Source organism: Sturnira hondurensis, unplaced genomic scaffold (assembly GCF_014824575.4).
Source record: "Sturnira hondurensis isolate 20B ecotype Veracruz unplaced genomic scaffold, ASM1482457v3 Scaffold0007036, whole genome shotgun sequence".
Lineage (NCBI taxonomy): Eukaryota > Metazoa > Chordata > Mammalia > Chiroptera > Phyllostomidae > Sturnira > Sturnira hondurensis.
Genome location: NW_028079667.1, coordinates 4592082 through 4617910, shown reverse-complemented (window position 1 = coordinate 4617910; position 25829 = coordinate 4592082). Strand labels below are relative to the sequence as shown.

Genomic DNA, 25829 nt, shown 5'->3' with positions numbered 1-25829 from the left:
ATACATGGACATACATCTACATGGACATACACATATATATGTATATTCAGCTACACACACAAAAAATCCAGCCATTTGTGACAACATGGATGAATCTCGAGGGCATTATGGTAAGTCAGACAGAAAGACAAATAATGTCAACTCTCACTATATGTAGAATCTAGGAAAATCATATTCATAGAAACAGAACAGATAGGTGGTTGCCAGAGGTAGGGAGTTGGGGTGGGTAAAATGGGTGAAGGTCATCAGAAGGTAAAAACTTCCAGCTATAACATAAACAAGTTCTGGGGATGTTATGGACAGCATAGTGACTATAGTTTAAAAAATTATTATGTATCTTTAATTTAGGAAAAACAATAATTTCAGTATAACAGCTATCCTAATAATGCTTCTCAAAATTGTAGAATTGTATTTGACATTCTACAAAGGCAAAAAAAAAGATGAATAATCACTGGTTTAAGTAAAAACTTTTCATTAACTGGATGACTTTAGAAAATAAGTTAAAATAAAAAAATTTAAAAAGCTGTTTTGTTTTCTAAAAGTAATAGGAGATATTAAAACCTCTTACATCATCAAAATTGGATTGTAGAAGTAGAAAGTCTGTAGCAAATATGGCAGACATATAAAGGCTCACCCAAAGATGTCCATACCTTAATATGTGGAACCTGTGAATACATCACCTTACATGCAAAGGGACTCTGAATTTGTGATTAAGGTTAAGGACCCAGAGACGGAGAGATTATGCCAGATAGTTTGAGTCAGCCCAATATAAGTACAAGGGTCCTTAAGAGAACAAAACCTTTGTCAGCTATGATCAGGGAGAGGATGTGGCTACTGTTCAGATAGAAGAAACACTGCTGCTTTGAGACTAGAGGAAACGGGGACATGAGCCAAGGAATGTGGGCAACCTCCAGAAGCTATGAAGGGTTATCTCCACAAGTCTGCTGAAAGGACACTTTGATTTTATCCTGGTAAGACCCACCTCTGGTAAGACCACCTACAGATTGTGAGATAATACATTGTTTTGTTTTATGCTTCTGGCTCTGTAGTAATTTGTTATAAGCAGGATAGAAAACAATAAACAACAAAAATTTAGATTGCTTACTTTACTTTGATATTAGAATGAAGTTATTCAGATGTTAGTTACAACCAGGAATTATTTACAAGAATTAAATGCTGTAATTAATTATACACTGGCTTGTGCAAAAGTGCTGAGCTAATTAAAGAATTGCAACAGTTAATGAATTAAGTAAACAGAAGCAGTCACTGAGATACAGAAACATCTCAGTGTTAAATATGCAAATGTATCTAAAATTTAAAAGTAATATGAGAAAAGTGAGCAAGTTATGTCATACAGCATTTATGAAGATATCATACAAGGGAATCTCTGCCCATCTCCTTCAGATTCTAAAAAGTGTTCGCAAAGAAGGAGATGAGATTTAATGACACTGAAGGATGGGGGATGTTTTATTTAAAAGGAATTACAGCTGGTATATTAGTTTCCTATAATTGCAGTGAAAATCACCCCTAAAAGCAACGGTTTATTCTCCCTATGTCCCGAAGGCTAGAAGTCCAAATGAAGGTGTTGGCAGGTCTTCTCTGGAGGCTCGACATTCCTTGGCTTGTGGCCACATCACTCCAGCCCCTGCCTCTGTCTTCATGCGCCCTTCTTCTTCGTGTGGCCAACCTCCCTCCGTCTGTCTAGCACTTGTGATGGTGTTCAGGGATCACCTGGATAATCCAGGACAATCATTTTCACTTCCAGAGCTTAATATAGTTCTATCTAGAACATCTTACAACCTAATGTTTTGGGGGACTATCGTTCAGCCCACTACAGTCGATATCTGGTATGTTGGTAATAACAATTTTTTTAAAATCTGGGTGCTATTCTGAGTTGTACTTAGTTTAAAAAATTATGTACCTACCTACTAAAGTAGAATTTGAATTTAATGAGATTCTACAGGAGATTTATGCATACATTAAAATTTGAAAAGCAATGCATAGGGAATATTTGAAAGCCATACATTGTGATAGATCCATGAGTGACTGGACAAGGTGACTGGCAATGAAGGAAGGCATGGAGTAAGAGGATAGGCAGCATATAAGACTTTGTCACAACCATTATAATTTTAAAAATAAAGTTTTAATCTACAAGAACAAAAGTGTTTAGTTCTAATGAACAAATTCCCAGAATGAGAGAAGAAAGCTAGAGCTATATGGAGTGAAATTGTCACTGCTCTCTGAAATTATTCCTGTAGGTATTTGTCTGCTGCCCAGAGATACGAGTCTCTCCCTTACCTAAGTAGAGATGGCAAGCTCCAGGCTCAATGAAAATATTCCACGAAGTCTGGCTCCTGCTATACAAGAAATCTGATATGAATGGCTCTGTGAAATGACTACCCAAATTAGTGTAATTTGTGAGTCCAATACAACGGGCATAGATCCATTACACCTGTGCTCTGAGTATTAGCATCTCTTCCTCTGTCCTAGTACACCGCAGAAGAAACCAGCATAAGGGAGCCACTGAATTGTTCAGTAGAAAAGTGGCATAATCATACTGGACATACTTAGTAAAAATCCTTCTTGTCATTAAATTCAGAGCTTTCAAAACTCCTTGGCCTCGCATCAGTTCTTAGCAGCTATAGCACTGACAGTAACATAGCAGTCCTAGCAACTATTCCTTCCTAGCACCAAAGCTGAGGTGCCAGGAAGTGCCTCCTGAAACCCTTTTGTGGTCTCAAGCAACCCTCATGATAACCAAGAGGTAGGGGGGCACTTCACTGATGTGGAGGCTACGGCCCTCCTTGCACACCTGGCCTGTGGTCAGTTTTTCTGCCAGTCATCGCCAGTTCACTTGGCATCATCCACAATCACAAGCGAGAGACTGCTCACCAGTCCATCCATTAGCATATGCGCACTGCATGCTAGGTAATTTTAATAAACTGGGAATATACTTGCAGTTTGAGGGAAAGTAAAGACAAAAAGCATCGGAGAACTGAGCATTCAGCTTCTACAAATGCACATAGAGTTAACAAACAGCACTATTTCCTGTCTGAAATGCCCAAAGGAGCTTTACCTTTACCTCCTCTCTACTTGTGAACCTATCATTTCATTCTACTGTGCAGCATGCCCCAATTTGGGATGTTCTCTGCCAGCTTTCATTTCTTACTCTAGTATGGGCCAAAAAGTAATTCTTGGATTTCACTGAGAAGGTTAAAATGAAGTTATCATGTATGTTGTTGTGGGAGTGATGTCCATGCTGAGAGACCAGACCTTATTTCATACGTACAAAGGACGCTGCTCCTTCATTAGAGCAAAGCACAGACAGGAGTCTGTGCAGCATCGTTTTGCTATTTGGTTGCTTTGGAAATTCTATATTCATTAAAATATCTCCAGTAATCAAGCAGCCAGACAGATCAGGGGGGAATCAGAATGGAAGTATGAAATATAGAGAAAAATCCCCAAGTATACTTTTAGTCAATAACATCATGTTATTTCCATATTGAGATTAGTAGTGCTCCCCAGTGGTAGCAAAATTGTCTCATTCACATTTTCCCTCTTCTTCCTCTCTTGATTTCAAAAAAGTACTGGCCTCACACACTGTGTGGCTCACAACAAATTCAGTACGTGATATTTCTCTCCTTTCCTTACAAAACTATTGATAATGTTATCAACTAACAATGAAGCAGGTAGTTGAAGAGGACTACATGAATGTTAGGGGGGCCTCATGGGTTCTTGGTCCACCAATAAGCAAGTATTGATTTTAACCTTCAATATTCGATGTATTTTCAGGTTTAAAAACATTACTATATTTTACTACAACACTCTGAAATTAAAATGATAGTACTTAATAAAATAGGTTTATGGGCTATAAATTGTGCCATTTATTACCTGAAATATTCAACCCACTTTTGGTTACTCTGTTCAGTATATACTGCAAAATTTGATTTTCATAATCACATGCTAAATGAGTAAAGTAAAATATTGTTAAAGCATATGGTTAAGAAAACATAATTATTGTAAACTCCTAAAAGATAAATGCAATACTCTCTTCCAGTTATGCATATTTTGCATTCATACTCTTCTACAACACTTGGCGTAGAAGATTTAAAAAAGCAAAACAAATCAGAACTAAAAGATAAACAGCTGATTTTATTTTTTAAGAATTAGTTTTTAAACTAGATGTCTCTAAATGATAACAATTATGTCAAATTTCTTGAAATGTTTGAGATACACTATTTTCTTGCTTTCAGTGTAAATGTAAAATAGCTATATTTATATTGAATCTCTGATTAAAAACATTTAATTAATTATCATAACAGATCTTTTTGTAATAGAAAATACATTTTGTAAGTGGGACCTCAGCTTTTGTGAAAACAAACACTACTGCTTTGGAAGTGAATTAAAAATTATCCAATATTTAAATGGGGACAGGAAGAGACTTTGCTCCGGGCGATTCATGGGCACACAATGCAGTGTGCAGATGATTTCTTGAGTTGTGCACTGGAAACCTGTCTGTTTGACAAGTTCTGTGAACCAATGTCATCCCAACAAATTCAGTTTGAAAAAAGAATAATATCACTTCAGCCCAAAGAAGAAAATCTAACTAAGGTTCAAATTTTACTTTTTACTTGCCAAGAAATGCAAAGTACACAAAGATTTTAACTGCATTCTGTTTTCATCATTTGTCTTGAAAGTTTTGTAACAGATTTAGACATGATAACATGTTTTTCTAAACTTCTTAGTAGGGAACTAATTACAGAGCAATCTGAATAGAGGTATTTTTAAGAAAAAAATAAACAGTCAAGATTAAAATTAACAACCTGATATCTTTACATTTTAAATTAAACTCAAATAAAGGAAAAATCAGAACTTGGTATTTATTTTAAAATGCAATGGTTTTGAAAATTATGTAAACAATTTTTGTAACCAGCTGCCACAGTCTAATTTTTTTTCTGAACACAATTGCCAAATGTTGATTTTGGTGAATACATGTCTTGCTTTTATTTACCAAGTACTTTTAAGTTATTTTAGTCAACAAATGCACATGTACCATTTTGAGTAATGAGCATGTTTTCCAATGTGATGTAATAGGAAATAGTAAAAGAAAACTTAATTTAGGAACTTAAGATTCCCTTGGGCTATAATTACTGGCTTTGAGAATTGCCCTCCTAAACCACAATAAGGATGGTGCCCCCTGGAGTTGTGCAGTGAACCTCCTGCACCATGGCACATGGCAGCCTTAACTAATAGATGCGTGGGATGCCAGCTCCAGGGGAGATTTAAAGTCCATGAGCATTAAAAAACAAATATTTTAAAGTATCAAAGGAGTGAAAATTCATTCATGCTGTGCTCAGTGTCCTGACACAGAAAAATAAACCTGACATATTTTCCATGGGAATCTTATTTGTAAACAGCTCCCGTGACCTTGCAAAGGACTAGATTTATAAGTGGATGTACTACAGTTGTGACGTGCAAAATTGTTTGGAGCACTGTCGACAAGTACCAGTTCCTGCTGATTCAAGGATCTGCATTTTCTTTTATAAAATAGTGACAGTTTGGGGAATGATAAGAAAAGTATTATGTTTTAAACAGTTAACAGAAAGGAAGAGAAAATTATTAGATGCTAAAATGGTATGTCCTCGAAGGATGGTATCAATGTCACATATTTGGAAGACTAATGGCATAGCTTTTATTATTGAAACACCTCTATAATATGAATGCAGATGAATACCACACAATAGTTGTGATATTTATCATAACAATTTTATTGTAGTTAACTGTCACTTGGGAAGCTAGTTAACATGCACATTTTCAAGGGACACAAAGCCACAGATTCTGATTCAAAAGCACAGGAATAGGCCTAGAATTTGCATTTCAATAAGTACCTCTTCCAGAATTCCTAACGCCAGCAGTCTTGTTCTCCCATTTTGAGAAACAGTACCATTAACTTCATAGAATGGTGGCTTGCAGGTCTGGGGTTTTTCTGAGAAGCATTTTAGAAAAACGCACATACCCGGTCCACATGCTGTTTACTACATGGGGCGAAGTCCAGACATGCCTAGATTTAAAAATTCTACTGGTGATTGTGATTTATAACTGGGCTAAGGAACTTACTTTTGCTATTTATTATTAAATGCTTTTAATAGTTGACCCAATTGTTTAACTTAAGAGAAATAATAAAACATCTTTCAATATTTTTATCATGAAATTAATAAATTACATATAACATCCATTCCCACTAATGTGTTTGAAGAATATTGTCATTATATTGACCTCCTTCTCCAATATATTCTCTCCCATTTTTCTTCTGTAAATGGTCATAGCACCTACCCTGTTGAAAAGAGACTATTTAGGGAGTGGGGATAAGCATGGGTTTGGGAGTAAATAGTCTTTGATTGCAAACCCATTTCTGCTACTTCTTACCCGGGCAACATAAGACATGTTACCCAGCATTTCTACAGTTGTAAATACCTTGTAGACGATTGTGAGAATTATATGAGATGATTTATGTGAAGTGCTTAATGCAATCCCTGGACTGTGATGAGCATTACTAAAAAGTCAGCTATTATTATCATTCTTAACTCCTTCCTCTTCCCTTAAGTACTCACTATTTTTTTACTCTTCCACTTCTTAATTAGCTCAAATATTGTCCACTTGCACCTATTCTCATGGCCAGTACCCTAGTCAGGCCTGTATCATCTCTTATCTGGACTGGTACAATGAACTGAGTTCCTTGTTCTCAGGCTTGTTCCTTCTGGCTGTAGTTAGAGACATCTCACATGCCTACCCCTAACTCAACTCTTCCAATGGCTGACTTCTTACCTTGAGATAAAGTCTGAGCTTGCTGACATAACTTATAAGATCCTCTTCATTCTATTCCTACCCAAGCCTCTAGTCTTGTCTCTTGATATACCTCCTCTCTACACTTTAATTTCTGAACACTTTTCATTCCTGGAATGTACTTTTCCTTGTGGGTCTCTGTCCATACATGTATTCTTTTGGCCTAAAACACGTACCATTTTCTGCATCTTTTCTGCATCCTCTTTACCTTCCTCTGGATGCTTATGCTTCCCTCTTGGGTTGGGCTTCATCACTTTTCTGTGGACATGACTCTTCACAATGCACGTCATATTTTACTGTCATTATTTATTCATTTAGAGCTTTTTATGCTGAGATACGGGGGTCTGGATGGTACTCACATATAGTATTTGACAACTGAGAATACTATAACATATTTTAAATGTTGATGAAAGTCTATACAAATAGAATAAGCATATCCTAGAAGAGCTGGATGACTATGTTAGTGTCTTTTTGTTCACTTTTTGTTGTAAAATACATAGAACATAAAATGTGCCCTCTGAATCACTTTTAAGTGTGCAGTTCAGTAGTGTCACATATACTCATATTGGTGTGCAACCATCATCACTGCCCATCTCCAAATTTCTTCTCATCCTACAAAACACACTCTACATCCATTAAACAATAACTCCCCACTCTCTCTTCCCTCTAGCCTCTGGAGCAAACCTTTGTACAATGAACTCTTGTACACTTTGGGCCTATTTCCCATAATTAATATTTTTGCAAGAGGCTTTATTCAAATATTAATTCTACAACTTCTTAGCTGGGTAACTGGGCAAGTTACTTAATCTCTTTCAATCTAAGTTTCCCAAACTAGAAAAAGGAAATAATAACAGTACTTATGCTATGCATTGCTGCCAAACTTAAATGATTTAATCTATGCCTTATAAGCAGACCCAGGTAAGAGATATGCAGTCAGTGTAAGCTATTAGAATTAATATTTGTTGAGTAAATGAATTAATGAATGAATGCATAACAAAGTTTCTGGGTATTCTCAAGGAGCTTAAATGTCTATATTTTAGCTGCTGGATGTAGAATAACAGTGTCTCTATTTAAGGATAAGCATTCTGAATAATATGAACACAGACTTTATTTTAAAATAGTTGAACCAATGCACCTATGTTTACTATTTAAAGTGTTATGATTACATGCCATGAAAGAAGGCCTCCAGTATATCCTTTGGATTTCTTTTTTTAAGGATTTTATTTATCTTTAGAGGAGAAGGGAAGGAGAGAAGGAGAGGAATATCAATGTATAGTTGCTTCTAGTGAGTCCCCTGCTGGGAACTGGCCTGCAACCCAGGCATGTGCCCTGCCTGGGAATCGAACCGCAATCATGTGGTTCGCAGGCCCGCACTCAATCCACTAAGCTACACCAGCCAGGGCTAGGATTTCTTCATAAAAACAATAAAAGTATCATTGGCAAATATGTTTTCCCATACAGTTGGTTGTCTTTTTATTTTAATACTGTTTTCTTTAGCTGCACAGAAGCTTTTAATTTTGATGAGATCCCATTTGTTTATTCTTTCCTTTATATTTCTTGCTCTAGGGGACATATCAGTAAAAATGTTGCTATGTGAAATATCTGATATTTTTCTGCCAATGTTCTCCTCTAGGACTTTAATGGTGTCATGGCTTATATTTAAGTCTTTTATCCACCTTGAATTTATTTTGGTGTATGGTGCAAGAGTTGGAAGCAACCTAGGTGCCCATCAGTAAATGAATGGATCAAAAAACTATGGTACATATACACAATGGAATTCTATGCCACAGAAAGGAAGAAGGAGCTCTTACCTTTTGCAACAACATGGATGGAACTGGAAAAGCATTATGCTGAGTGAAATAAGCCAGGTGTTGAAGGACAAATACCATGTGATCTCACCTTTAACAGGAAGCTAAACAACAAAACAAACAAGCAAGCAAAATATAACCAAAGACACTGAAATAGAGAACAGGCTGGTAGTGACCAGGGGGGAGAGGGGAGGAAATTTCAGGGGAAATAGGGGAGGGATTTAGAGGAACATATATAAAGGATACATGGACAACAACTGAGAAGGGTGGAAATGGGAAAGGGGGCGGAGCACGGGGGGTGGGATGGGATGGGAGTAATAGACAGAAAACTGTACTTGAAAAATAATTAAATAAATTTAAAAAAAGAAACAATAAAAAGGCAGTATGGGAGAAATTTTATCATTTCTGATTTATTGATATATACAGTGACTATTGGCTATACTGACTTTCATTTGCCTGTTGGAGCAAAGAGCTGAGGTATGGGAGGCAGGTGAAGGGCCAAAAGCTAAGGTGAGGCAGGAAATAGAAGTGCCTTGGGACAATCTTGCCAACACAAACTAAGACTAAGCCTCTTGCTTTCTACAGGTTTTATTCCTGTCCCCTGGGAGTCCAAGGGCATGCGTTTAGGGTTACGGCAAAGGAAGGGGTGCTAAGTAGGTCCAGGTGGAGGGTTTTTTTTAAGAAAAACTGGCTTTTTTCCAGCTTCAGGTCAACTACATTGCTATTTAAATCACAGCTGGTGTTTTCTCTCTTGTCCAAGAATGGTTTGGATTATCCCTAAGACTTGATATAAACAAAAGATTTCAATATACTGGAGTTTGTAAACAATTTTAAAGATTGTACCCATTTTCTTTCTTTTTAAAGATTTTATTTATTTCTTTCCAGAGAGAGGGGAAGAGAGGGAGAAAGAGAGGGAAAGAAACTTCAATGTGTGGTTGCCTCTCCTATGCCCCCTACTAGGGAGCTGGCCCGAAGCTCAGGCATGTGCCGGACTGGGAATCAAAGCAGTGATCCTTTGGTTCACAGGCTGGCACTCAATCCACTGAGCCACACCAGACAGGTAGTACGCATATTTTTTTTACCAATTTCTCTTGCAGAAGATCACTGTATCGTTGACAAATTCAGAAGAAAGACATGCACAAGATAGACTGCACAATGCTCCAGAAAGATCATATTGTATTAGAAGTTTGCAATCTAATTTCCATGCTAACTCTGCCTTCATCTTATGTGGCCATTAGTTATGTTATATTAAATCTTTGGGTTCTATTCTATTCTATTCTATTCTATTCTATTCTATTCTATTCATTTTCTCTATTCTTTATTTTGATTTTAGATAGAGATGTAGAGAGAGGAAAAAAGGAGGAAGAACATCGATATGAGAGAGAAACATTAATTGGTTGCATTTCATATGTGCCTCGACCAAGGACTAAACCCACAACCTAGGCATGTGCCCTGACAAAAGAAACCTGACCAGCAACCTGGGAGTTTGCAGGAGGATGTACCACCAACTGAGCCACTCCAGCCACGGCTGGGTTCAGGTTACTGTTTTTCCATTTTTATGCTCTCTCATAGAACTTATCCAGTCAAAAATATTATAAGTAGATCGAACCCTAAGTTTTTGAATCTTTAGCATTATAAAAATCAGTTTTCATCATTTCTCCTGTTACAAACATTAACCAAAAACACTGAGTATATCGAATATTAAAAATAACAAGCCAGGAAGTGAAAGACAAATACCATATGATCTCACCTTTAACAGGAACCTAAACAACAAAACAAACAACAAGCAAAATATAACCAAAGACACTGAAATAGAGAACAGGCTGACAGGGACCAGAGGGGAGAGGGGAGGGAATTTCAGGGAAAAAGGGGAAGGATTTACAGGAACAAGTATAAAGGACACATGGACAAAAACTAAGGGGGGTGGAAATGGGAGGGAGGTGGGGAGTACTGGGGGGGGGTGGGCTAGGATGGGAGTAAAAGACAGAAAACTGTACTTGAACAATAATTAAATTAAAAAAAAGAAAGAAAATAACAAACAGTGTCCTGAAACATGTTAATTACCATATTTAAACATATTTGAAATTAGTTACTTTCATAAAATGATAAATGTTATTACATATATCTCTATTGATCCATTACCAACATAAATTATTTCCTGAATTATTAAAAATATTTCAAACTTGAATTCATGGAAGGAAAAAAAGCCCTTTGTTGTCAATTCCAAGAAACCCAGTTCTGAAAAGTTTTCAAATGTTAGTGAAGGCTTTTCAGGTTACTTGAATGCACCTGCTTGATCAGAGCTTCCACAAAGTATTTTCATTGGCAAATATGTAATTTATGAATAAATAAGAAGTTGGATCCTGAGAAACTGGAATAATAAGCTCCACGCCTTCAAGTCTTGGTATAAGGGTTTGCAAGCAGTTTCTCTCAAACTTTGCAAAATTAATTTCAGCAAGTCCAGATACTTGGGATACAAGGGGATGACAGCATACAGAGGCCTTTTCACACCTTGCTCCCCACAGTCAGCGGTCCTTCTCTATTAGCTCTCTTGGCAGTCCACGGGCCGTCAGGAGGGTCCTCGGGAAACTTCTTTCAGGGGTGTGTGTGTTTGTGTGTGTGTGTGCTGAGCCAGTGGATGGCTACCCATCCACCGCCCCCCCCCCCCAGGCAAACCGTTTCCCCTCGGATGAACAATCCTGCACTGTGAGTGTTCTGCAGGTGTCTCTGGGTGTCAGCTGGCCTCTGTTTATTATTGGGATGCTGTGTACAGGGAGGCCAAGCCGGCCATCAGTAGCAACTCTCTGCAAATGGGTCAAGGAAATGAAAATAAAGCCTGTGCAGCAGGATCTTTTATGGTCTGGGGTTTTGCTAGCAAACTCTGCCTGAGTTTCTCTTTAGGTGCTACTTTAAAATTGCTCCTTGTTTGACTTGGCCCAGACTTCACATGGCGGGGCAGTGTGAGATAGGTGGAGGGGGCCCAGCTGGAGGCAGGTGCGCTGCTTTTCCATTTTAGCTCTTCCCAGAAGAACACATCCTCTGCTCGGTTCTGAGACATTTCTCTCCTTTAGAAGTTTGTTTGCATAATTTGTTTTCCAAAAATGGAGAAAGGGGGAGTACTATTAAAGGTGTTAGGACTCATTTTCATGATGTTGGACTATTTTGTTTTTCAAATCTATTACTTATAGTTGACTAAACAGAAACAAACATCTTTTAAAATTTGAAACCTTTTCCTTTTCAGTTTACATTTACCATGACCCAAGAATAAGAACACAGCTTTCTTATCAAGAACGTCATGTGATGAGTTTCGAAACACCACTTAATACGTGGGAAGACCTCTGGTTTACTTCTTAGGCTCACTCATAGTAAAGTATATCAAGTTTAATATCTCCAATTGCTGCTGAAGGAAGTGCTCATCTGTAGAAGTTACTGGGCACAAGTGTCTTATGATAAATCAGTTCTGCAACCATCTTCACCAACTTTCTCTGTAACCACCCTGATAACTACCCTGGAAATCTTCGAACTGATTCTCAGTGATGAAAATTTTTTCTCTGTCTAATGACCTATATTATTCAAAATGATAGCTTATATCATTAGAGAAGTTGTTATTTGTTATATTCATGAAGTCTATATATAATCAGTCTTAAACATCTCATCTGCTCATGCACTCACTGACACAGGGAGCACTGATGGAGCCTGCACTGTGTGGTAGGCAACAGCAGACAAGGCAGTGACACGAAGACAACAATCTTTGCACCCTCTGCCCACCTTCCACCTGACCTAGAGCAACCAGAGGGACCCTTTAAAAATATAAGTCATCTCTCATTATTCCTCTGCTAAAAACTGCTGTGATCACCTTTAAGGCTAGCTCCTCCTCCCCTCCCCGCCTTCACACTGCACCCCACACCCGCCCTCACTCTGCTCCAGCACTGCTGGCTTTGCTATTTTTCCTCGAACACACAGAGCATCTGCCCCCAACTTCCTGTTCTACAAATGTAGTTGTGCATTTCTCTATTATCATCATGGTATTTATCTCCTGATCTGATTCTTTTTTCATTAATTTCTAGCTTTGGTCTGATCTCTTTTTTATTTTAAGTCTCACAAGGGCAAAGCTTTTCACTGTTTCATTTTTCTTTCTTGTGTCTCCTGTGTCTGGAACAGTTCCTCATAGAGTAGAAATTTAATAAATACTGGCTCAATGATAGAATGAAAGCATTGATGCCTGGATTTTATTCTCATTAGAAAGAGCCACATTTATCACTTCTTGGCCCTTTGGCTAAGATCAAGTGTAGTATCTGTTCTTATCTGAAAGAGTCACATGTGAATTAACAATCATACTATATCATCATAAGCCATTATAGTGTTATATACAATATGCTGTAATAATTATACCTCTGTTTATAATTGATAAAGTATGAATTTACTAAAATATAGATCCACATTATATTAAAGATATGCTTAGAAGTCAAGGAAAGCCTTATTTGTGTCAAGCTTTCTTATTTTTCTAATATTTCTTTTGGCCACTTTTGTTTATAATTCTCATTACTTCTCAAACTATTGGGATGTTAAAAAGGAAAAAAAAGATGGGGGAAAGAAAAAGGAAGGACTGTTTTCTAAGAATTTGTAGCTGGTTCTCAAGAACTTTTTCTAGAATTTTGGAGTTTGGGAGTTAATCTTGGGTAAACTCCTGTTTGACTATCCATGAAAAGGATGCCTTTTTAAAGGTCTATAAATAGTAGGAGCATGATGTTGACAACATCATTGTATTTGTTTTTGTTAGTTTTATATTAAGACAATCATAGTACTTACTCAAGCTAAAAAATGGTTGTTGTGCTTTTTTAATATTTTTTGAGTTGGGATGTTTGCCGATAAACTGTTTCTGTTTAGTAAATAGAAATGATTAACGTCTGTGTTCACAGAAATCATCTTGTAGCCTAGAAATGAATAATTTCTATTGCTCCTATACTATTCTTACTAAGCTGTACTATTAATTCCTTCTTCTTGCCCTGGCTGGCGTAGCTCAGTGGATTGAGCACGAGCCTGCGAACCAGAGGATTGCGGTTCGATTCCCAGTCAGGGCACATGCCTGGGTTGCAGGCTGGTTCCCTACAGGTTCCCAGCAGGGGACTCACAAAAGGCAACCATACATTGATGTTTCTCTCCCTCTCTCCTTCCCCTCTAAAGATAAATAAAAAAAAATTCCCTCTTCTTTACCAATTAGAGTTTTACTTTTCCTTTTCAATTATTTAGAAATCAAGTTCTACTTGACCATCTACCTGGCTTATCTGACCTAAAAACATTTTTTGTGGGCATGGTTAACTCAATAGTATAACTTTTGTCTGGTTCCATTCTCTTGACAGTCTCCCAAACCTATCAGTTGATCTTTCCCTTCAATGAACACACTTGTAACACACCTAACCAAAAGTCCTAGGTTGCCTGTATTCCCTTGATAAGACTGGAACTTTTAGGCAGTTTTTTTACACTGAGGCTCTCCTACAAATCTTCAGCGACTTTTCTAAAGCTCACAAACAAGTCATATTTATACTTTGAATTCTATGTTGCCTAGTCAAAGCCCTTATAAATCCTACGTGGCTTCTCCTTCTAGCTGAGCATTGATTGCTCAAATGTTATCACTTCCAGCTTTCTCTTGTCACCTGTTAAATCAATTTCACCTACAATGACTTCCTAATATACTTAAATCAAAGAAAATTCTATCCCTCCATGTTCACCAGTTCTTCTAAGCAGCATCTGTGTCACTCTGAGTTATACATATACACTTTGCAAACCCAGCTTAAAACACCGTGAAGTTGAAGTATTACCAATCCCCGCCCCTACATGCCATTGCATGTTGAGAGAGAACCTCTCAGCTTACCTTGCTTTGATGTACTTCAGATATTTAGGTCTTTCTCCTTTCTTTTACAATTTTTAGTTAATGGCTTTCATTTACCTCAGTTGACCTGAGAGCATGATGACATCATAAGCTATATTTAAAAGAGTGGGTAAAAGGACCTCATTTTAGAATAGTCAAAGGAAAGTATGAGGGCGGGGCAGAGACAGAGAGAGTAGATGGTACATCAACCACCATTTGCCAGGATGGTATATATTCCTGTTTCCTGGATGGAAAGGAAAACGGGACTCAAATCAATGGAATGGACCAGAAGGAAGAACAAAACATCCCACCAGAAAGGAATGAAGAAATGAGAATTCAACAAAATGAGGAGAGGCTTAGGAACCTCCAGGACATCTTTAAACGTTCCAACATCCGGATTATAGGGGTACCAGAAGGGGGAAAGAAACAGCCACGAGTGGAAAACTTATTTGAACAAATAATAAAGGAGAACTTCCCCAGTCTGGCAAAGGAAATAGACTTCCAGGAAATCCAGGAAGCTCAGAGAGTGCCAAAGAAGTTGGACCCAAGAAGGAACACACCAAGGCACATCATAATTACATTAGCCAAGACCAAAATGAAGGAGAGAATCCTAGAAGCAGCAAGGGATAAGGGGACAGTCACCTACAAAGGAGTACCCATCAGACTGTCAGCGGATTTCTCAAAAGAGACCTTACAGGCAAGAAGGGGCTGGAAAGAAGTATTCCAAGTCATGAAATCCAAAGACCTACAGCCAAGATTGCTTTATCCAGCAAAACTTTCATTTAGAATGGAAGGACAGATAAAGTGCTTCTCAGACAAGGTCAAGTTCAAGGAGTTCATCATCAACAAGCCCTTATTATATGAAATGCTAAAGGGACTTATATAAGAAAGAGATGATGAAAAATATCAACAGTGAAAGGACAACAAACACACAGGTATTAACAACCACACCTAAAACAAAAGCAAACCAAGAGGACAGCTAGATCAGGAGTGGAACCATAGAAATGAAGAACACATGGAGGGTTAGAAACAGGGGGGTGGGAGGAGGAGAAGGGGGAGAAGGCACAGAAAATAGCATAGATGGTAGGTAGAAAATAGATAGGGGGGAGGGCGAGAATAGTGGGGGAAATATAGAATCTAAAGAAGTTGAGACACGTGGTTATAAACTAAGGGGGGAGAAGGGTGGGGGAGGGAGTGTGCGGGTGGAGGGGAATGAAGGGGGGAATAGAACAACTGTAATGGTATAATCAATAAAATATATTAAAAATATATATATATATATATTCCTGTTTGCTTTGGTGGAACAAGCTTTTGATGAACCTAAACCAATCCTAAACCAGCCACTACTAGGTCACTGTTTTTAATTAAATAAAAATAATACATATTTAAGGTGTGAAACATACTGGTTTTATGCACAAACACACAGTGAAATGATTACTACAGTCAAGCTAATTAATATATCATCTCACATATTTTCCTTTTTTTTCTGATGAGAGCTCATGCAGTCTACTTTCTTAGCATATCTAGTATCAGTACAGTATTATTAAATATAGTCATCATGCCTATACATTAGATCTCTAGACTTATTTATCATACCTAACTCCAATTTTCTATCCTTTGACCAACACCTCCCCATCCCTCTTCCCTAGCCCCTGCTTTATGAGTTTGACTTTTTAATATTTCATATGTAAATAAGATCATACAGTATTTGTCTTTCTCTATCTTGTAATTTAGTTATTTCTGACTTCCTTCATGCTTATTGTTTGAAGGACTAACAATAATTTTGTGGTAAATGGTACATTTCTATGGTCCTAGGGATATTTTAATATGACAACTCACTATTTTTAGTTCCATGTGTCAAGTCTTTCTAAATGTCTATTGTGATAGTTCTCTTTGATCTGTGTTTTTTCCAATTTCAGTAAATTATTGAACATCTAGACTTTCTTTTCCTTTTTTCCCCTTTTTGGTGGGTGAAGGGAATTTGATAAAACAGTTCCTTATGTTCCCTTGAAAGAATGTAAGAGAATCTAATGAAATGCTAAAGAGAAGAATAATGAAGCATGTGTGGCTGAACTTCACTATTCTACTAATAGCCAAAATGTTGTCAGATTGAGCAATGGAACCAAACATAATATAACAGACCTCAGCACATACAAAATAAAAAGAGTAGTGTTTCAAAACAGCACTGAAAGAACTGTTTATTTTTTTTTAAAAGCTCTTGGAAAACTATTTGGAACCAAACAAAAGAAAAACTTTTAAAAAGGGTTGCTTTCTAAAATTGACATACATTGCATATATATTAAACCTGAATAATATATAATAGAAAAATTATAAAAAGCACTAGAAGAAAATAATGGCACAAAAAAATGTTGAGATGGTGAAAAAACATACTGAGCACACCACCAAAGTCATAATGAGAAAACCATTTCATCATAAAAAGTTTTTTTAACCTTTATTTTTTAAAATATAGATAAAATTAAGAGGTAAAGAAAAGTTGGGAAAAATATAAATCTACCTACAAAAATGTTTTTGAACTAGAAATAATTCTAGTTACATACTCTATACCAGATTTGTCTTACATGCAAATTATTGATGATCCCTGCTCTCATAAAGTTTTCAGTCTAGCGGAATTAAATGACTTTTTATTTTATTAAATATCCACACAGATGAATACATAGTTATATTCTCTGTTAATCTCTGTGAAGAAAAATTGCATGATGGTATAAGAAACAATACTAAGGAAATCTAGGTTGTGTTTTGGTATCTAGAAGACCACATTGAGGTAGTTGCATTTGTAATGTAATTTTAGATTCTTCACATTAATATCATAAAACAAATCAATTTTAATTTATTTATTCATATATTCATAGTTATAAAATATACAGACTATAAGCATTTCAATGTCAGTTATATTATCACTTATTTATTAGCTCTTACATTAGTATACTGTATATTATATTCTTAAAATACAGTGAATTCTTTAATTTAATAAGAAAATTACATTTAATCTGATTAAAAACATGGCCCAGCAAATCAATATGTAGCTCATCAAACAAAATCACAAATTACCAATAGATGGGAAAAATATTTAATCTCACTTGTGAAAAAATACAAACTGAAACAAGATATATAGTTTAATAAAAGGTATCTTCCAAGTATAGTACATACTCTCAGACATGTCTGTTTTCCAAATTAGTGTAATCTTTCTGAAGGAAAATTAAGCACTAAGAAACTTAAATTGGTGCACGTCCTTTACTCCAGGAATTCTATACTGAGAACCATACCCTAAGGAAATTATAAATCTGCACTAACATGTATGAACAAGGATATTTTCTGAAGAATCATTTTGATAGCTGAATTTTTTCAAACAACTGCAAGTCCATAAGTAAATATATAGTGCATTTTTCACTATATATGGATAACAAGCAGAGTACTAGAGTGTCAATTATCCTAATGGGTCCCTGCTGAAAATTACAGTCTCCATTATTGTCAAGGGTCTGAAGAGCGTCATCAATAGTCTAGAGTCATTCTTCTCCTGAATTTATCAATTGCTCCCTTGATAAGAACAAAAGAAATGGATTCCCATTTACTCAATTTATGAATGATATACATGGCAAAACTCTATTAAGCTTCACTGAGATACATAGCCTACATAAAGACCAAAACAGTGTCTTGGCTGATAGTACACATTCTACTAAGGTTGGAAAAAAAGCTCTTTGTGGAAACAATTGATACCAGAAGGTGTCTTGATTTCTGCTGTGTCAGGGAAAAGAATGATCATATTGAAAGCACCTGCTTTCAAATTGAAATAGTTTCATTACGCCATTTTTTGAATTAGAAAAATTCATTTCCTTTACTGCTGAAGACACTTTTTTACTGCTAAAAAAGTATTTTTTATCATTTTTCCCAGACTTATTGTAAACTCTACATTTTATTTTATCTTTCTTATAGCTTACATGTTGGTTCTAGATTTAGAAGAGTCTTATCTATATACATTTATAAATCATGTGCAGGGTGAGTTGGTGCTGGGAAAGTTTCCCATGTATTTTATATGAATTATTATTCCAAAGAGGGCAATTTAAAAAAAGTATTCTCAAATTCTGAAGGACTTTAACCAAACCATTGATTTTACAAGTTGATTTGTAGAAGTGGTTTGTCAAATAGAAGTTTTATGTTTGCATATATAGTAATTTTTTTCTGGGTTAAAATGATTTGTTTGATAGAGTTATCTTTGGAAAGTAGCAAAATATTTTTGCTACTTTACAAATATTAAATATTTAGAAATATTTAATTATTAAAATAATTAATAATAAATGATTAATAAATTAATATTAAATATTAAACTATTTGCTACTTTACATAATCTCACAAATATTATAAAAATGGCATATTGGAAAAAATGATCCATGGCAGTTTTACATCCCCACCTCAACCCTAGCTCAATTCCTATTTCAAAGGGAAGCATTGTTTAAAAATTTGATGTATACCCATCTAGACCTTTACCTATGCATTCACATTTATATATATGTACACATATACAGTGTTCAAACTTAATTGTGATCACAATTTACATTATATTTTATTTTATTTTTATAATTGACTTGAAGAACTTTTCAGGGCTCCATAGTATACTTATAACAAATGAAAAAGATACAGTATCTATATTGATAGAGAAATTTAATCGATTTATATTTATTGTGATTAGCAATATGTTTACTACTTTATTTTTCCTGCTATCTTTATTCATTTTTAAACCAAGGCTCATTACTCAAGGCCACTGTTTATTTCATTTAATGTCTTCTTTCTTGAGTTTATTCATATTTAGTATTTTAACCTTCTTATAGTAGCTGTGTTAGAATATGAAGAATCTATAGTTAGTGAATTTATAAGACTTGACTCTGAAAATTTGTTTTTAATATTGAGAACTTATTTTCTTTTATGCTTTTATTTCTTCCCCTGCACTTTCTCAGCCCTATCTTTCTAGCACTCCTATTAGACAAATGGTAGAAGTCGTAAATTTATCTTTCGTGTTTCAGCTTTTCTTTCATATTTTCCACTTCCAGGCCCTTTTGTGTTACATTTTAGATATGCATTTGATATTCCAGTTTAGTATTTCAATCTTTAAATACATCTATTTTCCCCTTTAACCCATATGTATGAAGTAGTATTATTTAGATGACTGCATATATCAATCGGGAGTTCAGTTGTGCTTGGCTGAGTTAAGCAGAAAAAATTTAATAGATAGGAGATGTTCACAAAATTATCTGAGTCAGGAGGAGCAGTCTGTAATTGAGAAGTCCAGGAAAACTCCCAGAACATGACAGAAGCGGCTGGGCAGGGTCTTCCACTTCTGCAGTGTGAAGAATTCCACCACCATGACAGCTGCCTTCATGTCTAAATTCCCTGGCCACAATCCACACATAGCTGCCACCACATTACACCTCTGCTGGACACCAGACCATGAGGCCTCAGCCCTGATGTCACATGTGGCTTCTGAATGCCTATGGAGCCAGAGAATGCACACTTGGACCTCTGCTAGAGCTGCCCCAGAAAAGTCAAATGCTTCTCCGATGGTACTTGTCACAAAAAAAAGCAACGACAGCATGGCTTCCACCTCAGCATGTATATAGTTGCCTTCCAAACCACACACATTGCATTGTTCTTGTAAGAAGCTAGCTAGGTCCCACCCAGAACCCAAATGGTAGAGGTGTTTGAGAAATGCAGGCTTTCAAGTCTAGCGTGCAATATGGCATGTAACAGAAAAGTTGGAATAGAATTGTGAGAGGAAATCTACAGTATTTGACACATCATATTTTTAATTTTCAGGTTTTTATTTCTTTTCATAGTTGCCTAACTTTATTTTATAGATTTAATACCTTCTTGACTTCAAGTATGTTAAATGCCAATCTTAAAGTTTTTATCTATTTTCACTATTTTACTGACTCTTTTTGGTTGCTAATTCTTCAGTTTGTTGAGTTTGGCACTTCTCTTGACTATTGGTTTTCATCAAATGTTTAGCAAGTTTGATGTATTTGTTCATGTTTGTACATTGTAACTCCAGTTTGCCTTTGGACAATGTAGGGGCTGATTGCCTTGGCCAGTTTTCTGTGGTGTGTGCAGAACTTGTATGAGTTTCGGATGTATGGGTGGTAAATCTCCTGGATTTTCTACTTCTTCAGTGCACTGTCCTCATCTCCGGGTCAGAATTTTCAATGCAGACTTTCTCACAGGAGCAAATTTTGTTCCTTAATGTTTTGCTCCCTGGACTGTCTTATGGAGATAAGAGGTTACCTCAAGCTTCACCCATCTTATTTTTCTAGCATCAATATTCACTTGTGAGTTCCTCTCAGGCAACTCTTTACTTTGTTAAGAAAGAAACCAAGATTTTTTTTAAACTTTTATTTTAAATTAATAGCTGAAAGCAAGTTAAAATAACTACTTTTGCTTAATACTCTAAGGAAGCACAATATTTTAAATCACATACTCAGAGCTTAAAAGCCAGTTAGAGACATTAAAATTACTCCCAAAACACAAAGAATCTTATTAAAAAATCATATGAACACAAAACTCACTGGGGAGTTGATTTCTTGAATATTTTTTCTATGGAATGTGTGTTCTGGCACAAGTATTCCCCTTTCCTTAAAACTACCTTAAGGTCTTTCAAGTTCATTATAAACATGGAAAAATGCCTCTCTCGTGAGTTTCCTAATGACACAATGACACTCATGGCCATCTGTGTTTGATACCAAGTGCCAACACCAAGTACTTGATGAAACAGGCACGTGCTTTTAACAAGTTTAGGGGGTTGCTGAAGAACACGTGGATGTCTGAACAAACATTTTAAAGAAAAGGACATCATTAGCTCACTTGTTTAAGGGAAGTGACAAAGTATAATACTGTCCATTCTGTTCCTACACACTTTATAAAGCTTCGAGCAGGAAGGTTCTACTTCTTAGGGTTTGGGGAGAGAACAATGACAGAAGACAGAAGAAGAAAAAGAAGAATTGTGCTTAATAAAACTTTCCAGTTTTATTAGATACCTCCAGTTTTGAGAGGTATCTAACATATAAGCAATCCTAGCAGATTGGAATATATAAAATAAGGTATACTAACTTAAAAAATTATTCATTAATTTAGAGAAGAAACAAGATAAAATGCCACTTATCTTTATTCAGAGAATAACAATAAATTCAGACAAACTGATCAAACTAATTTCACAATAAGCTAAGAACTTTTCAAATACTTTATATTTGCTGGGTTGTTCTTTTTTCTTTTGGGTGAGAAATCATATCAATTTTTTGGCTGCCTCTGGTTGGGTCTTAAATCTATACTTTATAGTGTTATTCATTTTGTTTGTTTTTTGTTTGTCTTACAGTATCTGTTATGGCTATTCATATATATTTCCCCTCAAACAGATGTGTAAATAAACTTCAGTTTCTTAAGCCTCTGGATTCTACATGACTTAAAGACTTGATTCAGGCAAGTTTTAGCTCTTTTCATACAGACATGTTGATGAGCCATTGATTTTATTTAGAAAGTTTATTATTTGGACAAGATACCTAACTCCAATAAATGTATTAAGATCAAGAGATGTCCTTTCTATAAATATATAGAAAGAACCACTTTGCCTCATTGTCTCCTTATTTTTTACAAAATTTTTTTGAAGAATTTAATGTAGTTTTAATAATAAACTTCTAAATTCCAGAAAAATTCCTTTGTTCATAGAAATAAGCCTTGCATAAATCTAGTTGTTGCTTCTTAATTTATTATGTCAAAGACCCAAGATAATATTTTTTCCTCATATATTTAATGACATTCTAAGCTTTGAGAATATAAACTTATTTCTGTGTTCAAATAAATGTATTTTAACTAAATACATACATTTTTACATGTATCGAATTTGTGTATACAGGTAGAAAATGCATTATATATGGCTGATGAATACTACAATTAATATGCAATGATAGATTTCTCATATTATTCTTATATTATGAAATTTTGAACAAGAATATTTTAAAGTTTTAAGGCCACACATCTTCCTCCTATAATTTAACACTTTCTGAAAATATGAATAGAACATTGGGATAGAAAATAACATTTCATATAAAATGTCAATAATCTCTTACTGTAATGGCCATAGATTTCAATGAGTAAGCCTATAAATACATTAGTGATATCATTAAAGTAAAATGTGAAATATAAAACCAACTTGCATTATAATAAGTAATACAACAATCTCAATAGTATTTTAGCCAGTCTTTAGGATAAAATGATGTGAAAATTATATTAATGTAAGTTATAACCAAGTAAAATATTTTTCTGTAGCCATTTTTAAAATTAATGTTCTATTTTTTCCAGGTGAAAGTTTAACAAACTTTAATTTTTAAATATTTAAAATATTTTAAAATATTAATTTTATCAAACTAATATTTAACAAATATTAATTTTAACAGACATTAATTTTTTAATATTTTATTTATTCATTTTTAGGAAGAGGGAAAGAGAGGGAGAGAAACATGAATGTGTGGTTGCCTCTCCCACACCCACTATTGGGAACACAGGCATTTGCTCAAACTGGGAATCAAACCATGACCCTTTGGTTCACAGGCCAGCACTCAATCCATTGAGCCACACCAGCCAGAGTGAAATACTTAATCATTAAAATTAAGTAAATGGAACAAGTGCAAGCTACCTTTCATGGCAGATTTTAGTGTTCCCACCACTTTTTAAAGCTTTCTTCTTCAGTTTAAGTGCTATCTCATCTAGGAAGCTTTCTGTGCTCAAGCCCAGGATAACAGATAGAAGTCTCTGATGTAATGCGTAAAAAACCTCTATCAAAATCCTTGTCATTTCTACTTTAATAGTGTCACTGTATCTACCCACTTCTGCAGTCTCATGGGAGGTTGGGACTGTCTGCAGAACAGCTTCTAGCACATACAAGATAATCCATAAATGTTGAAGAAAGAAAAATCAAGACAGTTAGAAAACAGTTCATTACAGCTGTGATTCATTGGTCAACAACTCATTGAGGATAAATCATAGACATACTAAGCATCATTTCATAAGCTTCCTTTTTGAAATATTGAAATATATGAGTACATTATCCTTTGTCTCATTAAAAAGAGACTTTATGCCTTGGCTGGTATGGCTCAGTGGACTGAGTTCTGGCCTGCGAACCAAAAGTTCACTGGTTTGATTCCCAGTCAGGGCACATGTCTGGGTCACAGGCCAGGTCCCTAATAGGGGGTGCATGAGAGGCAACCACACATTGATGTTTCTTTCCCTCTCTTTCTCCCTCCCTTCCCCTCTCTCTAAAAATAAATAAATAAAATAAAATAAAATATTTAAAAAGACTTCATCGCCCACTGTGGAAACTATGTGGTTGCTATTGCATTCTCTTTTCATATAACACTTTTGTTTTTCAGCTACTCCATGTATTGCAATTTTATATATTTATTACTTTCCATAATCTTGATGTATTCCACATTTGTTCATTCCCTGATTCATTCCAACTTTCTCACTCATATTTTGTTGTGCTTTTACAACTAACTGCTCTCCTTTCTGACCCTAGACCCTTGGTTTACACCAAGTTTAACCTCTCAGATCTCAAGTACTGGATGCCTTATCTTCAATCTTTGAGGTTCTTTACAACCTGCTCCCCAGCAAGGCTGCTTCACAACTCACCGCCCTTTGAAAACAAAGCAGATGCAACTGACCAAGAGTCCACGAATCTGTGGGTTAGCCAGCTGTGGTAGAGGAACAGTCTGTAGTTTCAAAAACTAACCAAGCCATAAGGAGATCACACCCATGGCCTTAGTCATGATCCTTGAAACACAAATGATTAACAGCTCAATGGAACAGTCACTATTGCACCCTTTAAAATAACTAGATGGCAAATTTGGTTTACATGCTTTCAAGCATGCAAAACTTTTCATTTAATGAATATAAACTTTACATGAAAAAGAAATTATTATCATAGCTAATCACAATTTATGCAATTAAGTCATGTTTTAAGGAACAGCTATACAATGATAGTCATATATATGTATATTTGTTTGGAGTATATACATAGTTTTGCAATTGATGTTAAATATGCTTTTTGCTATCCATGTGACATGATAGCACTGAAAAGGTAGTTAAGCACATATTTTTACATATCTTACACATACAATTTGTATATTATTAATACCTTGGTAAAAGATGACTACAATGTAAGTTAATTGTTTTATGGTATATTTTTCCTATATACATAGATAATCACATTATTCATAGAGTTCAGAGGTAATTTGGATCAATCAATTCTTATCTATCATAAGCTATAGTGCTGAAGTTAGTCTGAAGAGTATAACAATGTGGGTGCTCACTTTTCATCGTTATGAAGTCTATAGTCCTGCTGTGAAACAGAGACATGCATGTGTAAAGGCAGCAAGGTAAGAAAATACAGAAAACAAATGAACTGACAAATGTCTCGTTTCGGTGCAGGTTCAGAGAAGGAAGCATTTGCACCAGGCTGGGGTGATGTAATCAGTGAAGATTTCCCCACATAGGTGGGAACTAAACTGAGATTTATAAGATGGATAGAAAGATACTCACATATTAGTTTCCTGAGTTTGCCTCGATAAAATGTCACAAACTGAGTCCCTTATAACATTAGAAATTTATTCTCTTACATCTCTGGAGGCCAACAGTACAAAATCAAGCCAATCCAGAAGAATTGGCTCCTTCTGGAGACTTGAAGTGAGAAACCACCCTATGCATCTCTCCTAGCCTCTGGTGTGGTTGTCATCCCGGGTGCCCCTTGGCTTCTAGAGGCATTCTTCTAATGTCAGCATCTGTAATCCCATGGCTGTCTCTGTGTCTTCTCTTTTCCTTAGAAGGATATTAGTCAATGGATTTAGGGCCGATGGCAACCTGGGGTGATTTCACTTTAGGATTCTTAACTAACTACATCTACAAAGTCACTATTTTCAAACAAAGTCACATTGTAAGGTTCAGGATAAACACGAATTTTGAGTGGGACACTGTTCAACTCACTATAGTTGGGCAGGATAATTCTCACAGAGGCAGAGGATTCTGATTGAATTTGTTCAAAGACTTGGTAGGTAACATTTAAAAATGGGAAGATTAATTATTAGTAAGATAAGTCTAAAAAATATAAAATCTCAAAAAATAATTAAGACATGGCTTGCCAGATAATACACTACTGAAGGAAAGATTCAGCTAGAGGATATGTCACGTATTCTCCAATAAACAATAACAATAAAACAGCTATCCATTTTGAGCCCTTAGTATGTGCCAGGCACTGTCAA

At 35.6% G+C, this 25829-nt stretch overlaps 1 protein-coding gene and 1 pseudogene across 2 annotated transcripts in view; one reads left to right on the top strand and one right to left on the bottom strand.

Moving 5' to 3' along the window:
- The window catches only part of CFAP299 (cilia and flagella associated protein 299), a 515701-nt gene that overhangs the window by 86474 nt on the left and 403398 nt on the right, over nt 1–25829 (bottom strand). The gene's annotated exons all lie outside the window — the stretch shown is intronic.
- On the top strand, nt 12908–13076 carry LOC118990462 (uncharacterized; annotated as a pseudogene).